Source organism: Carassius auratus, chromosome 14 (assembly GCF_003368295.1).
Source record: "Carassius auratus strain Wakin chromosome 14, ASM336829v1, whole genome shotgun sequence".
In the NCBI taxonomy this organism is placed as follows: Eukaryota; Metazoa; Chordata; class Actinopteri; order Cypriniformes; family Cyprinidae; genus Carassius; species Carassius auratus.
Genome location: NC_039256.1, coordinates 27,273,138 through 27,287,946, shown reverse-complemented (window position 1 = coordinate 27,287,946; position 14,809 = coordinate 27,273,138). Strand labels below are relative to the sequence as shown.

General features: G+C 37.0%; 1 long non-coding RNA gene across 1 annotated transcript in view; it reads right to left on the bottom strand.

Annotated features, from left to right (window-relative positions):
* The window catches only part of LOC113114521 (uncharacterized), a 57,740-nt gene that overhangs the window by 1,830 nt on the left and 41,101 nt on the right, over positions 1 to 14,809 (bottom strand). The window contains exon 2 of the long non-coding RNA XR_003293756.1: positions 7,442 to 7,547. This is a non-coding gene — a long non-coding RNA (uncharacterized LOC113114521). The remainder of the gene's footprint in view (positions 1 to 7,441; positions 7,548 to 14,809) is intronic.

Below are 14,809 nucleotides of genomic sequence, written 5' to 3'. Positions count from 1 at the left end.
CTTTTCAAATAAATTACACTTATGATTTTTAATTTGCAGTAAATAAAATGGTTAGGAAATGCCTTAGACTTGCGAAATCAGAGCAACCACCTATATCTAGGGACAAGAATATCATTAGTCCTGATTACACCTGAAATTAATACGCATTTTATATCAGGATGGAATCTGGATTTGTTTGTTTTTGTTTTGTTTTTTGTTTTCTTTTGACTGTTGTTAAGGGTAACCAAAACTAAATTAAAAACACAATGAAAATTAAGCTGACATAAAAGAAATAAAAAGGTTAGATAAAAGACAAAAAATAAAGAGAAATGTTACCTGTGCATCTAATTGAAAGTTTAAATTGAAGTATTAAAATTACTTGCTGAACTGACACTACAATAAAACTGAAAAAAAAAATACATATTAAATAAATAAAGCGACAAGCACATAACAATTACAAATAAATAAAAATAATACATGTATACACAGAGTATTGAAAAAGTATTCAATAAAATTAATACAATCTATGATAGTAAACAATACCAAAATATCACTTTTTTTTTTTTTTTTTTGCTATTTATTTTTTTACAACCCCCTTAATAAAGGATCTAAACATAGAAAAGAAATGAAGAAAAAGTTAAAACACCTTTTACAACCTAATTTTTGGAGTAAAAAGAGAAATACAATAATCGAAGTGAAATTATTCCATAAATAACTGTATATGTTGAATATACTGGATGAGAAAAAAAGGAAGAGTGAAGTGTCTATTGTCTTTCACATTGCAAGACCAGAATAAAAAAAAATGTCAAGAGGGTGCACAATGTAGATTTTAAATCCATTAAGTGCAGTGCAGTACAGTATATAGTGTACAGTACATTATTCAGCATATAATTATTAGCAGTGCAACCACATTACATACCGTATTGCACACATAGCTGAATGCAGATTACGAAAAACTCATTTGCATGCACCATTAAAAGTGGTGCAATGAGGGCAAAGAGACCATAGAGGGCTTTTTTGAAATTGGGTCAGTAAGCAACCCCTTACTGTACATTATAAAGCAATGAACTAGCTGAAATTCAAAACGCCCTGCAACCAATTAGAAAATACTGGTAAAGTTGTCAGGGCCAACTTTGAGTTTGTAGTACCACAAGCGCACAAAGTAATATATTAAAAAAATATATTTTTTAGGTTTAACTTTCTAAATCTGAGGCTCAATCCCCTTTCCTACAGGGACTGTACAGACGGCACACTGACTTAATGGATGAAAAGGAGAATTCTTCTTCTAAGAACTTCTTCTTCCTCCGCTGGTATTTCTTATACAGTACGAATCCATCCTTGAGATGCTTTCCAAAGTAATCAAGTTGGAAGAAAGCATCCCGAAACAAGACCACTCCATCAACTCTGAAGACTGGACAATGCTCACACCGCACATGATCTCCATGGAAACAGAGAGGAAGAGTAGGACACTCCAACCGGCCTTCACCTCCCTCTCCGCTTTCATGTGGTAATAGATCCCACAGTTTGAGAGCAGAATGAGATGAACTGGAGGAAGCCGCAAGAATGAGGCTGAAGGATAGAAATGAATAAGGAGATGACCCCTTCGCCAGCAGGATGTCTTGCAAGTGGCCCGAGTGCTCCTACTGTTTCCTGAAGAGCTCCAGGAATAGTCGTCCCCTCCGCTGATGCTCTATGACAGCTGTGCCACAAGGGTTTTGTTTGTTTGTCTAGTGGAGTTTATTTTCCAGAGTAATTTTGTCATAGTGGAGAAAAGGTTAGAAAACAAGTCTTCTTTTCTCAGAGACATTTATGCTTTATGATGTTTGCAAGCGAACGTCTTTTCTCCAAATGTGATTTGGAGGGATTTGTCGATGTCAGGAATCAAAGAGGAAGTGGTGGGAAAATGAATAGAAGGAACGATTCAAATGACCGAGTAACAAAACCAACCCTTGAGTGCATAAAAATACATTTTAGATTTTTTAAGGTACAATACTTTTCTTCCTAGGTAAGGGCTTTTAAAAGTAGATGCATCGCACAAACGCGCGCACACACGCTGACAACATTGTGTTTGGCAGGGAGCTGAGTAGGTGTCTGATTTCAGCTAGTGTTTCAGGTCGCCGCAGGATATCTTTACTGTCAATGTGTTTGTGTACCTATGTGTTATACTAGAAGCTGTGCTAGCATGTGTCAGAGAGATGCCCTCACCCGCAGCCCTGATTTCAGGTCAACTTGCTGAGAGAAGAGGGAGATGGGATGTAATAGAGCACAAGATGCGGGACTGACTAAACACTGATTTTCTGATCCCAGTCCGTGTTTAACGGAGCTGCTATATCAGACTCAATACAGACATTCATACCTCAACAGACACAAGCATCTGTGAAATAAAACTGATGCTGGGAGAGTAAACATCCGTGTGACACAATTGATGACATCACTGCATCAAAACATAAAAACGGCAGAGCATGAGTATATGGAGGGAAAGGTGACCGATTCAACAATGATTAATTGTAGACAGTTTTTAAAGGCTCCTGCTGTAATGAAATTTAATATAACATTATTTTTTTTTTATATAATATAAATTAGGATGAAATGATTAAAGAGCCACAAGAAACAATCTAAATCATTGATCTTGAGAATTAAAAGTGTTCATTGTACTATGGAATTAGCTCTAATTTCAGAATGGAAAATTGTGTCTCCAGTAGTGTTTGGCCGATAGATGATGCCATCGTCCATCGCTGATGGCTGACAGACATCACAATGTTAAACTGACATTGCAGTGTACGGAAACCCAAAAGGGAATAAATAGCCTACAAGATGGGAGGATAAAAAAACAAAAAAAAAAAAAACTTATTTTTCTCACAATTATATTGTTGGGTAACTATAGGCGACTGTATATAAATTGCAAGCATCAGGGAGCCGCTAATGAAACCACTTTTGGTTGAGTGCTCTCATTTTACTTTCACTTTCGAGATTCATGATCAAGGACTCGGCAGTACTTAAATAAATACAGAAAGGAATAAAGGAAAAGGAATAACTAAACCAGGAATAGAATGAAATAGCTCATCTAGCCACAAAATAAATTATATATATATATATATATATATATATATATATATATATATATATATATATATATATATATATATATATATATATATATATATATATATATATATATATATATATATATATATATATAAAGGAAAAAACTATTTTTGGCTCTGGAAAACCATTAGATTTAAAATAATTATGCAAACAATGCTGTTTTTACCAACCCAAATAATTCTATTTAATTTGTCTCTTTTGTGTGCTCGCTTGCTTGCTTTCTTTTTTTCTTCTTTTTTTAAGTGGAGTGACCTTGGGAACTGTGAGAAACAAAGTCTGTGTATTAAACGTTCCATAATACGATCATACAAATGCCATCTTCACAAAACCTACACCACACAACCAACTTCCCTTTATGGTATACTACACACACTCAACAAATTACCAGTCTTCACATCTGCTCAGTTTTCATTTTTCATGTTGTGAAGGAAACCAGCACAGGTAAAATTAGAACAGCTATTCACCAAAACTAGCAGAATAAATAAATTAAATAACAACGACAATTGCAAAATAAATCTGCTAAGCTCCTGTACTGTGCTTTAGAAAATGTAAAGAGCAAATTGCATCTCAAACATTTATATTCTAAAGGGTGCTTTTGTTGTCATGATTTGGCTGACTGGCATATTTCAGTGTGTTCCTGCAAAAGTTGCTTCTACTTGTTCCTGAATTTTTCAGAAAAAGACAAACTCCATTCCCACACATTCATAATTTAGCCAAAACCTCTAGCAGCCACAGGCAACATGCCTCCAGTTGTTACAGACATGCAGAGCTCCACAGCAAACATTCACACAGCATATTCCAGCAAATATAAACACAATGTCAGTCCTCTATCCATGTAGCTATCCTTGCATCTATCCTTGCATCTATCCTTGCATCTATCCATCTATCTATCTAGTTTAGCTTCATATTCTCCGTAAGCACTCTTTGGTATATTGTAGAATTCAATGTCTGTTTAAAATGCATCGACAGTAATTGAAACTGTATTATATAATTTATTAGAACTTCTGTTTGTCATACACATTGCTGCACACAGAAGGCTATTATTAAACCATGTCTCACGATTAACTAGTTGCATATTATCATGCATATAACTAACGGTTTATTAATACTTTTAAGGCACATATTCTGACCATATTCTGCATCCCTTAATCCTACCCCATACCTAATTTATTTACTACCCTGTAGCTGTTAATAAGCTGTTCCCTTACCAAAATAACAATGGTTATATATAAAAGGAAAATTGTAATAACCATGGTTTGTTGGTGTATTGATTACGATTTGTACTCTTCAGGAACTTATCGGAGAACGTTTTGGGGACCCCTTTAGCGTGACTGGCTCTGAGTCATGTGTTTAATCAGACCAATGGATAGGCGAGACATCATAGGCGGTGACGCCAGAGACCAGGAAGCTTAAAATCATGTGCGGCAAAGCCGGCATACAGCCTTTTGTTTTTCAGCAAGTGCTCTGTGTGTGTCTGTACCATGTTCGTTTGTGAGTCTTATTGAGTGTTGCTGTCCCTCCTAACATGTCAAAAGCTATTTAAAAGACTAAGCACAAACTAAAGGGTGAGGGCATGCAGCATTTCAAGATGTGTGTTCCTCCCTGCGTGGGGATACACACCGTTTGTGAATTGTTTGCCTCGGAGCAGAGCATGCAGAGTCAGCTCTCGAGCTCCACTCTAGGAAGGCTCTCTTTGCAGAGGGAGCCTTCGCTTGCATTCCCCGTGGCACTGGTCCAGCTTCCGCCGAGGTGGAGCAGTGGTCTCGCTTTTGGGGTTCGCAGTTGGATCTGGCGGACTGGAGATGGGCGAGTCCCTATCTTCTTCCTCACCATCCAGTACCCATTCTCAGGGATCGGAAGTGCACTTCAGCGCTACTTCCCCCCCGGGGAGCGGGCTCAACTCTTCACCTGTCTTCCTCCGAGGAGGTTGACGTGGTAGGCGTCAATGAGGATTAGCCCCCTCAGTCACCCCAGTATGAGGAGCTGCTGGAGGTGGTAACTCGTACTGTGGGCAAGTTGCACATTGATTGGCCCTCTGAGAAAAAGGCTGAACCGCAGAAAAGCAAGTTGGATTAGCACTTTCTGCGAACTAAGCCGCCACCTTTTCTCCGGAGCCTGCCTTTTTCCCCGATTTGCACATCGAAGTGTGTAAATAATGCGCAAAGACCTTTTCATGCCGCCTCTTCATTCCTGCTTCTGATCATTACGGCAATGTAGCAGGGATGAGTAAGCATGGCTATAAGACGATGCCACAGGTTGAATAAACACTCATGAGCTAACTGTCTCCCAGTGCAGCATTGTCTTTGAAGGTTCCAGCATTGACCTCTTGGCTGGTGCGTGTCTGCACACCAGCATGATGTTACAGGCATTACAGATGTTCAGCCAACCTGCTGAAGGAACTAGATGAGCGCGAGCAGGTAAAATACGAGGATATTATGGAACTCAGGAGAACCGCTGATTTGTCTCTCCGCACTACCAAAGAGTTCCTAGTCGCCGCGCAACGCCAGCGACAGACGCGTCCCTCACTGGCTGGGGTGCAGTCATGAGTGGACACCCAGCCCGCGGCCATTTTTTTTATTTTTGCATTTTTTAATCAAATAAATACATCCTTAATGTGCAGAAGAAAACTCTTTAAAAAACAATAAAAATCCTATTGATCCCAAACTTTTGAGCAGCAGTGTTTATATACACACACACGCGCATACATATAGGGCTTGACATGTTTTGCTCACCACTCACTTTAGCAAGAGGTTTTCCAAAATTAATAGCCACTCAATTTCAAGTTTTCATCTCTCTTTGGAGTGTTGCAAGCTGTTAATGTATAGATAAGTTCTTTAAAGTTGGAAAGACTAAATTTTCAAACCAAAAGAGATATTCTTTATAAAATTTAAGATTCGTCCACGCCATCCTAAAAAAGCCTTGTTTAAACACCCCCCCACGTCTACATCACTATCTGGGAAGATTTGCATAATGCTGCCCAAATGTTCATGCAAAAAAAGAAGTCTTAACTTTGATTCTCACTGTAGTATTGTTGCTGCCGCCGCCACCATGTTGTGGACATGCTGTGTTTCATTGTGAAAGCGAAACTACTTTGTTTGGCATTCCAAAAGTAGACACAACTAGAAAACAGTGGTTAGATTGTATTTACAACACTATTCAAAAACAGTTCAAACCAAATATTTATGTGTGTGCAAGGCATTTTACAGGTTTCCTGATCCTGGGAGAGTAGCCTACAATGCCATCTGTGCTCAAAGGCTGCTACTATAAAGTGGGGCAATTCCAAGGACAGTCTGGTGCTTCTGACTCACAGCCTTTAAGTACGTTTTCATATTTAAGAACATGGCATCACAGTAAGGTAAGGGCATAACATTTCCATCACACAACTGAGATATTCGTCCATTCACAATGCACTAAATAGCTGGCCAATCAGCATACACCTTGCTTTTCAGAACGATAAGCTTTGTAAAAATCGACTAGTTTCAGAAAGGCGAGACATAGAGGAGAAACGATAATGCACAGTATATGGAATAAAATGTGCTTTTTGAACCTTAAACCACATACAGACATTGCATTACACCAAATAATGCTCTTTTTAGCAACGTCATATGACCCCTTTAAAATGTTAAATTACATTGGGTTTGATAGCCTTGTGGACACTGCGCTGACCTGTAGTGCTGTTGCGCTTCAGGTGTCCTGAGTTTGATTTCCAGCTCATGGACCTAGGAACAAACACTCGTAGTGGAGTTAGAGTGTTCTGCCATTGTTGTGTCATGTTGCCAAGTATGGTAACCCATACTCAGAATTCGGGCTAATCAGAAATATTTAATATTTGATCAGTGAACAAAAACTTTGCTAATTTCACCAAACAGCTATTGAATTACCTTTTCAGTAACATATCTTTTTTTACATCAGTGGTTTTTAAAGCTCTTCATGAAGTAGCCCCAGCATTGTACATTTTCTATGTCTCCCTGAATCTGACACACCCAATTCAGGTCTCCGCTGATGAGTTGAATCAGGTGTGACAGATGAGGGAGACATAGAAAATTTACAGGTTTGAGAACCACTGCCCTAAATGACAAATAAGGGGGTAAGAGGTTTACATTTACAAAAAAAAAAAATTATAATAATAAATTACCCCCGATAAGGGCCACCCTACTGTTCAACCTGCCAATGTGACTAGTTGGAGTGACCATATTCCCTGCTACTGCAGAAATCCACCTGAGTGTGAATGTGTGTGTGTGTGTGTGTACTTTTCAATGTTGAATTTTAAATATCGCAGCATAAAACCAAAAGCTATATGCATTGCATATAAGGATTTTTATCAAATGAATGAACAGAAGTATGATAAATTACTCACCAGTTTACAGGTGTAGTGTTGCAGCACAGATCTAATTGAGTGTTTAATGAGTGGTGTGTGACAGGTTCTGTAGCATTCTCACGTCTTTCCAAAACTTCCACATGATCTAAGAATCAAAGATGGAAAACATACAAAATAATGTGAATTTAATGCAATGCAACAAGATGTTCAAGCAAAGTGAGTAACAATGTTAAACGGCACAAAAAAAGAAGAATAAATAAATTACTTTTAAGCTACATGTGAGATTTCAACACAATCCATTAGAAATACAGCAAACAAATCCACATAGAGAATAATAGCTCTGAAACTGGAAAGAGGCTACCTGAATTATGCAGTTATAAATCAGGATTTAAGTGTGAAAGCTCCCAAAAGATTAGGAGAATGAGTATAAGTGAGGTGAATTAAAAACCTTGCTTGCCAGCCCTTATTTACAAAACTAATTAAATTCACACTATTAAATCAAATATATCAGATAGAAAGTACTTAGCATTTTTATAGCTTCGCCATGCATTAATGCCTGTGCGGGCATTTGTGAGCATTCAGAGGTTTTGCTCTCTGCAGGTTTGAGTGTTGCCGGGTGTCTGGCGATAATTAAGACACTGGTGTCCCCTTCAAGTTTCTACACTAATGACACAACATGCCACACCATATGGCCCTATCGCCTGGGTCCACCATGGATCACTGTTCCTTCAACCCTCCATAACAGGGCAAAGCGTGTGCCCGCCTACACATAGCAAACACACAGATAAACACACACATACACTTGTAAGATGACAACGACATGACATTCTAGGAATACCATGTAAACATTACATCATATGGCATGAGTATCATTCCCTACTACAGTTTTTAAATATTAAACTATCATAGTACTACCATATCATACCATATTCCATTATATCACCGATGTACATTTTGTTGAATTAAAATGGTACTTTCAACATTTTTAGAAGTAACGATAATGATATAATAATAATATATGATTAAAATAGCAGGTTGTTATAACATCACTGGCAACATACAGGTGTGTGTATATATGGTATTCTTCATCAGTATGTGGTAAGGTTTAAATACAGTGAAATCATTCCAGGCAACTATTGTCAGGATTTGATGTACTGGCAGACACAGCCAAATGACCTCTCTCTGTCTAATGTACTGTTCAAATGTGTCAGCCTTTCGCCCAGCCAGAATTAATAAAATAGCAATTAAAACCAATGGGGATTTGAGTCCTTCTCTGACAATTACATCTGTTAAACTTTGAGAGCATTAATGCCTAAAAATATTAATTAAAGTGATTGATTTGAATGTTAAAATTCTATTAAATACAAGTGGAGCGCTCAAGTATCAGAGCTGATTAGAGGCTGATTGTTGTAGTTGAGATGCTGATTCTCATTTACACATTTAAAACGAAGGTAACACTTATACACACACAACATTTATCATAATATACAACATCACATATTACGTAGCGGTTTTCTATAGTGAAAATAGGTCTATAAAACAGTGCACACTGTAAATATTTTCTTCTGTCTATTTTGGAGAGTTCAAAGCCGAAAGGCCCACATTTATTAGACGAATAAGGAAGAAATCACAAAGCATGATTTAAGCAAACATTTATTTTTCATTAAACTACCAGTTTGTCACATGGAGCTTGCTTCGTCGTGCATAGACAAGCACAGTAAATGTTTCATGTACTTTCTCTCTGAAGTAGCAAATGTGTGCAATCTCTTATGTTAAAGGCTACGTGGGACTTTTCATCTTAACGCTTGGATTGAGTTTAAAGCGAAATATCCACATTATAAGAAGACAGGCTGAGACTTATTCAGCTGTAAGAAGAGTTTTGAACATTAGGCCACTGGTCAGGCAATAGGACAGAGAATAGAGAGAGGATTGAAGTGCTATAGAGCAGCTTTGAAAGAACACAATACAGAAATAGGTACAGGGACTCTTTATTTCAGTGAAATTGTTGGAAGGTGCACAGGCTTTCTACTGCATTGTTTCATTTTTAATTGATGCCTTGAATGGGGTCAATTAAAATCCTGGAGTGTAATTTCATGCATTCACAGCACCAGAATGTTTCCTTCTTTAAGCATTTGTCAGACGAGGCACTGAAGCACCCCCCCTCCCATCCCCAATTTACAACTGATGGCTCTACACATGGCAATTTCTTCAGACACCCATTTCATTCTCATTTGCAGACAGACAATCAGAATGTCATTACTGTGTCCACATTGGGCAGCCACAGGAGTAAATGGGCAACAAGAGGTTGAACAAGAAGCTCAAACACAGAGAGGGAGGGAGTGAAGAGAGGTGGGATAAAAGCAGGAGAGCAAGGGACCGATGGAGGTCCGGGTTAAGAGATGACTGAGACTCGACTTGACTTGTCTCTCAGGTATCCAGACCTGACCAGGTGGCCTATTACTGTCACTCTGGTTAACCATCTAATGTCAATGTCATTTACAACAGGGTCAGTGACACTTCCCCTTCAGCCCTTACTGAATGCACAGACACTATTTAAATTGAACAGAGATGACATCACTGAATTCAATGATGAACTGCCTTTAACTGTCATTTTGCATTATTGACAGTTTTCCTAATGGATGTTGCTTAGTTGCTTTGACGCAATGTATTTTGTTTAAAGCGCTATATAAATAAAGGTGACTTGACTCCAGAGTAAAGCTATTTTACTAGTCGATTGCCAAAAGTTATATTTATATTGAATGCACTAACACACATTTTATTAAATGTAGTTTAAATAATAACTAAATATAAAAGAATGGCTTGCAGCCTTCTAGTATTAACCATTACAATATAATTTATAAGCCTTATAATTAGTGCTGTCAAACAATCGCAATTAATCGCATCCAATATAGAAGTTTTTATTTACGTAATATATATTATTTATTATGTCTAGTTAACATCTGTTTTTTTTCTATCTCAGGTTATGGCTTGGTGCTTTAGCTATTGCAATACTGCGACCGGACGAACTGTTCGAAATGGTGGTACATGAGGCAAACTGCTCAAGTCAGTGGAATTTTATTTATGGTAAAGGTTTGTCGGTCAGCTCGTGCCCAAAGCCCCTCAACGTACCCACTTGGCACGGATCCAAAGACCTGTTTGGCCACAGAGGTACATTTCCATCTCATTCATCATGGACAGACAGATAATCAGAAAGTCATTACAGTAGCCTGACACCACCACACACTCCAGGAAGACAGAGTAATTGAGCAGTGCAGAAGGGAGGACAGCAGCACGAGCCAAGGCCAAGGGATAATGAATGCGAGATGTCTTTCTGCTACGGGAGAAAGAAAGAGAGAGAGAGAGAGAGACGGCTGCTTGAGCGAGACAGAGAGAGAGAGAGAAAAGTATGTGTATTTGAAGATAAGCATTATCATAAAAAATGAGCTGAAAGTTGTAGTGTTAGAAAGAAAGAAAGAAAGAAAGAAAGAAAGATTTTAAGTATTAAGAGATGAAACCGTATGTGAGATCTCTTTAAAATGGCAGAGCTTGTTTAAAATGGCAGCCCTCTGTTTCAATTCATTTGTCCCAAAGCTTTGTGTTGAACGTTGGCGTTTTGTCGATACACTGGTGAAGCTTCTTTCTTTGTGTTGTTCTTTCATCAGGCCACACAGAATGCTATCTGTCCATCTTCAATCAGTTCAAAACACTGGCTCCACTCTCATGAAGGATTACTAACAGTCTGTAACACCATCAGCACCTGCAAACATCTTTCTGAGAGGCATTTTCAAGGTTGATGCTGCAAACTGCAAAAGCAATACCTTCACCGCATGTGCATAAATCAAACGGTGCTGGGGAGCAAACAACTAAAAGCAGCGCTGCGATTAATTTAGAAACATTGTCAGGACCTTGACAGTGGTGTAGTGTGACAAAATGTTACATCATTGCTTTTATGCTATTGCATTGAGCACAAATGAGCTGAAGCAATAAGAAAACACTCCACAAATGTGCTCGCTTGATGCTGGGATGTTATTTTAGTGAAACAATTTGTTCAAATGGTCAATTTCAATTTGTTAGCTTGATTTGTTAGGCAATTTTGTATTTGTAAACTGTAGCATAGTTTTATGAAATGTAGACTGAGTGTCTGAGAGTCAAATTGGATATTCAACAGAGTACAACTTTAGAAATTACAGAAGAATTGAGTGGATTGTGAAAAGTGGCTGTTTCAAACTATAATGGCGCCATGTGGGAAAATGTGCCATCCTGTAGCTCACATTTAGTTAAGTTGAATAAAACAAACATTAAATATAAAATATCTACTTTTACTACCAAGCATGCAAAGGCTTCGAAGTCTCGATATATGTTTTGGGGTAAAAAAAAAAAAAACTAGAATAGGTTTTTAATGCTTGATTCAAAACCAGATTATTTTGAAAATATTTTACATTACTGCAGCACCTTTCTTCCCGGTCTGTGTCAAGTTCCTATTTCAATGAAACCCCTGCTCTGATTGGTTAAAGAGTAGACTTCAAGCTTTGAGCATAAGGAAAGATCTGCAAAGTTTTAAACCACAACATTAAACTAACTAAATTTGAACAAGTGGAAAAGAATAGTATGACTCCTTTAGATAATCAAAAAGAAGAACGTATACGCATCCTCTGTGAACAGCTCACAAGTTTTTGTATTTTGATGAAAGTTGCCAAACTTTTGCCAAACTTGGAATAATAAATCCAGGAGCGTGCATCAAAAAAAAAAGTACATTTGGATTTCATGCTGACTTTAAATTATGTATATCTTTTAGCTTGGCAATCAATAGCTCCAACACTGGAACCAAATCATTAACGAAAGGCATGAAAACGTATTCCAATATTTAAAAGATCCCACAGCTGCTTCCCTTCCTTGTTTGAAACGATCTGATGAGAGGGAAGACGTATTAAGAAAAGGTTTGAGCCACGAACCAAATCAATGAGAGGAAAGATTTTGGTTGGATCTCATGAAATATTAAAGTGTTTACAAAAGCACTTGTACAGCAGGAGCTCTCATCTCCACAGGCCTGCCACCTTTTATCTGGCCAAATGTTATTCGATGGTTTATCGCTTGCTTTCCGACTTCAGCTTAAAATTTTTGCATTGTTATGTGCGCAATACAGAGAGCGTTGCCATCATTGCTGATGCTCATCTTCAAACACATGTAATTTCTCGAAGTGCTTTGAAATTGAGTGAGGTATGAAATCGGTTCACTGTGTCAAACATCATTTGAAGAGTCCAAAGGGTTCTTCACAGTGGAAACGTGTCTTAGAAAAGCTGGCATTTCCTCTGAATAACCCAAGCTGGCGTTCTGTATATGGGTATAGAATGTTTCTGAAGGACCCCCTCTAGGATAAATCACATTCCCCTGATCACTGCTCTTTTACCAGACAGACACAGAGAGACCACAGACATCTGTCTCTTAACGTCCTTCTGCTTGGCATCTAAAACCGGAGCAAATAAAACTCACTGATACCCATTCAAATATGCACCTGCTCTGCTGCACATATAGTGCAAATACTTGTTGATTTTTTTTACTCACTGGCTCAAACACTGCAAGGATGACAGTACATATTATTTCTGATTCAATAATAATAATAAAAATAAAAATAAACATTTTTAACCAATCATTTCAAAAAGCATGTTCTTCTGAGATACTATTATTTCAGAGCACTTAAACATATAATTAATTTATTACCAGTATATGATATCTGACTATGTTATTAAATATTTAAACATTTAATTTGTATGGTTAATTGTAAAGCAATAAATACGTTTCTGTGTTTAATTTTAATTATTGAAATTTTCATGTAAAATTATGCAAAATATAACACACTTTAATTAATGTATATAGATTAAATGTTTGAATTATTATTATTTATTTTTTTCTGGAAAACAACATAATAATATAAATAAATAAAAATAATATATAAATATAAAAAAAACATACTCAGCCGAGCCTTAAAGATCTCATGCATTCATCTACAAAATTCTTTCAGCAAGATCTTCAGAAGCACAAAATAGAACACACCGTAATCTTACACACACACCGTGACGCTCTCAACAACACCAGCTTCTGAGTACACCCCTCAAGAGCCGTTCTTATTCATGAAGATTACCCTTAATGCACTACAACGTACCACAGTGCTACAGCTTCTCTTTGTACACTTTATTTGAAATTCCTCGTACCTACGCTCAAGTCCATTCCTGAAAGAAGCGTGTGATGGATGGAGGACAGAGAAGAGAGGCTTGGATGGAGTGATGCAGAGAGTTTTAATAGAAGCACTGCCACTCAACATCCCAAAGATATCGGTCTGATCTCATTAGCTGCCACTTAGAGGACCATAACAACTGCAAACTGCTCATCCTCCTGCTTTTTTCTGAAGACCTGCTTCACATCTTCAGTCCTTTCCTATCTGTCTGTCTTGTACTCTCTTTCACGGCATTCCCTTGTGAAAAAACATGCGCTTAATTGTACTGAATGTGCACATGGTGTAGTGTGCTTGAAATCTTAAAAGTACATTTTTTAAAAGACAGTATGCAACAACATTGAACAAAAAAAAAATACTACTTAAAAGCACTCTTAAGTCCAACTAAATGCATATCTATATATATATATATATATATATATATATATATCTATATATATATATATATCTATATATATATATATATATATATATATATATCTATATATATATATAGATATATATATATATATATTTAAATGCATTTTCATTTGATTGCAATTAACATGGAGTTAAGTGTGCAAAAACATTGCATTCAGTTTGACCTTGTATTATTTTTGTTCTCTTTTCAAAAGTACGCTAACGTGTACTTTTTCTCACAAGTGTAAAGATGGCAGACTTCAGAAGTAATGCTTTAGCTAAGATAAAAGTGGATTTGTTCTCAAAATACATTTTCATAAACAGGAATAATTAAAGCAAAATAAATGAAAGACTAAAATAAATCTCAAGTAAATGAGCTATACTGATATGTAAGGGCTGTGTTTCCCAAAAGCTTAGTAAGCCTAAGAAGTTGGTAAAAACGATCATATGACTGATCTTAATATTACTGTTTCTCAAAAGCATCAGAACTTAAGTAGCACTTGAAAATCATCGTAGATCCACAAGTGTTCTGGAGTAATCGTAAAGCCCTAAGTGCATCATAAGAAGACAGATTTATGCAGTCACCTGCAAGACAATCGTCAGATTGCACATTTAACTTTATTCAAGTGCAATGTGATTATAATATAAGGATTTGATCGTGCTTTATTATACACTTTATTACTTGTTTTCTTGTTTGTCATTTTTTATTAACTTCTAAATTAAACAATTAAAAAGGGCAGAGTTTTTTTTTTTAAATACAGTACACATCTTAATGTGTA